Genomic DNA, 3,444 nt, shown 5'->3' with positions numbered 1-3,444 from the left:
AGTGGCTATTATCAAAAAGTCAACAAATAACAAGTGTTGGCCAGGATGTAGAGAAAAGGGAACCCACATGCACTGTTGGTGTGATTGTAAATTGGTGCAGCCACTATGGAAAATAGTATGGAGATACTGAAAAACACAAAAAATAGAACTACCATATAATCGAACAATTCCACTTCTTGTTATCTGAAGAAAATGAAAACACGAACTTGAAAAGAAATATGCACTCCTGTGTAAATTGCAGTATTATTTACAATAGTATTATTACAATATGGAAGCAACCTAGGTGTCCACTGGCAAATGAGTAGATAAAGAAGATGTGATATATATACATATATATAATAGAATATTATTCAGCAATAAAAAAACAATGAATTGTTGCCATTTGTGACAATATGGATGGGCCTAGAGGGTATTATTAGGCTTAGTGAACTAAGTCACACATAAAAAAAAATACTGTAAGATTTCACTTATATATGGAATCTAAAAAACCAAAATAGACTCATAGACAGGAGAGATCCAAGATGGCAGAGTAGATAAATGCTCTGCTTGCTTCATCCCATGAACACATCAAAATTACAATTAAATTATAGATCAATTAACATAAAGAACCATCTGAAGTCCAGCTAAACAGTAGTTTTATGACTAAGGATATAAAGAAGAAGCCACATAAAGACTGGTAGGAGGGGCAGAAACATGAAACAGGCTGACCCCACCTCCACGTGGCAGACGAAAATTTGGAGGGTTATCTCAGCCACAGTAGTTCCCCATGGAGGAGAAAAGGACCCCAGCCCAACACCAGGCTTCCCAGCCCAGAGTACTGGTATTGGGATGAGGAATCCCTACAACATCTGGCTGTCAAAAGCAGTGGGGATTCCGATTGTCTGAGTGTGATGAAAGATTGTGGGAAACCTAAATATCCATACAGACTCTCTTACAGGCACTCACCATGGGCTGCAGTGGAGGGACAGTGACTTGTGGGATGTCAGAGACATACAGGGAAAAACTGAGTTGTGTGGCTGAGAAGCAAGGGCCAAAGGACAGTCACCATTTGCTTTGTGTAGGTTCCTCCTCCCAGGCAGCCAGAAGGCAGTGCCATCTTTTCTATGTTGAGCCCTCCCTTAGGCCCATGGTAAAATCTGAATCTGAATTGGTATGGTGAGCTCAGCTTGCTCTTCCCTGGTGATTAACTGAGACCCTGCCACACCCAACTCTATACCACATGAGATTTTATCAGCAACTAAACCTTACAGGAGCTGGCAACTGGCAGCAGACCTGGGGTGTTCTGGCTTTTTGAGCTACCTCAGACCTGGTATTGGTGGCACCCATCTTCAGTTCACAGAGTGGCCTCTCCCACACACTTCCAGGTATAGCACAGGCAGCGACCAACCATAGATCACTTCATAGCTTTTACCAGGTAGTCCCTGGCCAGTCACAGGCAGTGGCTGACCTCTGCTTGCAACAGAACCCCTCCCAAGAGGCCCTAGAACAAACATACTTGGAGGTTGGCTTCAGACCACAGCAGAGCACCACCCAATTAGCCCCACAAGTGTCACACTCAAAAGGTGGTCTCAATAGGCACCAGAGCCCACTGGGGCAAATCCAGCTCCATGGGTAAGCCCCCCACAAAGCAGCCTGTAAGTTGTAGATGGGGCCAAACAGCACAGCCAGTCAGCCAGAGGATCGATCCCACCCACTCACATGCTAACAGCAATCAAGGCTCAAATATAACAAGACAGCACACACAGCATTTGTAAAGAACACTCCTGGAGCACCCAGTGGAGGTGACCAGGCAGACTGCAACTGGGCTCCACAGGACATCTATTACATAAGGCCACCTGCAAGATTGGGAGATGTAGCAGATTTACCTAATACATAGAAACAAACATAGAGAAGCAGCCAAAGTGAGGAAACAAACAAATACATTCCAAATGAAAGAACAGGAAAAAATTCTAGAAAACAAATCAAACTAAACGGAGGCAAGCAACTGGAGACAGAGTTCAAAACACTGGTAATAAGGATGTTCAAGAAACTTAGTGAAAACTTCTACAAAGAGATAGCAAGCATTCAAAAAAAGACATAGAAACCATAAAAAAGAACCAGTCAGAAGTGAAGAATAAAGTAACTGAGATGAAAAATGCACTAGATGAATCAAACAGACTAGATGAAGCAAAGTATTGAATCAGCAATTTGGAAGACAAGGTAGCAGAAATACTGAATTAGAACAGCAAAATGAAAACTAAAAATAAAAAATGAGGATAGTTTAAGAGACCTCTGGGACAACATCAAGCATAACAACATTCACATCATAGAAGTGCATGAAAGAGAAGAGAGAAAGCAAGGGATTGAGAATTATTTGAAGAAACAATAACTGAAAACTTTCCTAACCTGGCAAAGGAAATGGATATACAAGCACAGGAAGTTCAGAGAGTGCTAAACAAGATGAACCCACACAGACCCACACCAAGACACATTATAATTAAAATGAAAAAAGTTAAAGGCAAAGAGAGAATCCTAAAAGCAGCAAGAGAAAGGCAACTAGTAACTTATAAGGGAGCTCCCATAAGATTGTCAGTCAGCTGATTTCTGAACAGAAACTTTGCAGGCCAGAAGGGATTGGCAGGAAATATTCAAAGTGAAGAAAAGCAAGGGTCTACAACCAAGACTACTCTACCCAGCAAGGCTATCATTTAAAATTGGACAGGTAAATAGCTTCCCAGAGAAGAAAAAGCTAAAGGAGTTCATCACCACCAAACCAGTATTACAAAGAATGTTAGAGGGACTTCTTTAAGACAAAACAAAACAAAACAAATAACTGATCAAAATTATGAATAATAAATGGCAATAGCTACATATCTATCAACAATTAATTTCAATGTAAATGGATTAAATGCTACAATCAAAAATATAGGGTGGATGAGTGGATATGAAAACAAAACCCTTACATATGCTTCCTAGAAGAGACTCAATTCAGATTGAAAGATACACAGAGATGGAAAGTGAAGGGATAGAAAAAGTTATTTCAGGAATATGGAAAAAAAAAGAGAGAAAAAAGCTGTGGTAGCAATACTTGTACTAGATAAAACAGACTTTAAAACAAAGGATATAAGAAGAGATAAAGAAGGACCCAGTAAACCACTTCTGGGTATTTATCCAAAGAATCCCAAAACATGACATAAAGGGGACCTGTGCATCCATATATTCACTGCAGCATTATTTATAACAGCCAAGATGTGGGGGCAGCTTGGGTGTCCGTAGATGGATGAATGGATAAAGAGGAGGTGGTACGAGTTCCTGCCATCTACTGTAGCACTGATGGAACTGGAGGATATTGTGCTGAATAGAATATATCAGATAGAGAAAGACAGATGCAATGTGATTTCACTTATATGTGGAATCTAAAGAACAAAATAAACAAACAAACAAAACATAAACACATAGAGGAAA

This window comes from Rhinolophus hipposideros (genome assembly GCF_964194185.1).
Source record: "Rhinolophus hipposideros genome assembly, chromosome: X".
NCBI classification, from domain to species: domain Eukaryota; kingdom Metazoa; phylum Chordata; class Mammalia; order Chiroptera; family Rhinolophidae; genus Rhinolophus; species Rhinolophus hipposideros.
This window is presented reverse-complemented; position numbering follows the sequence as displayed.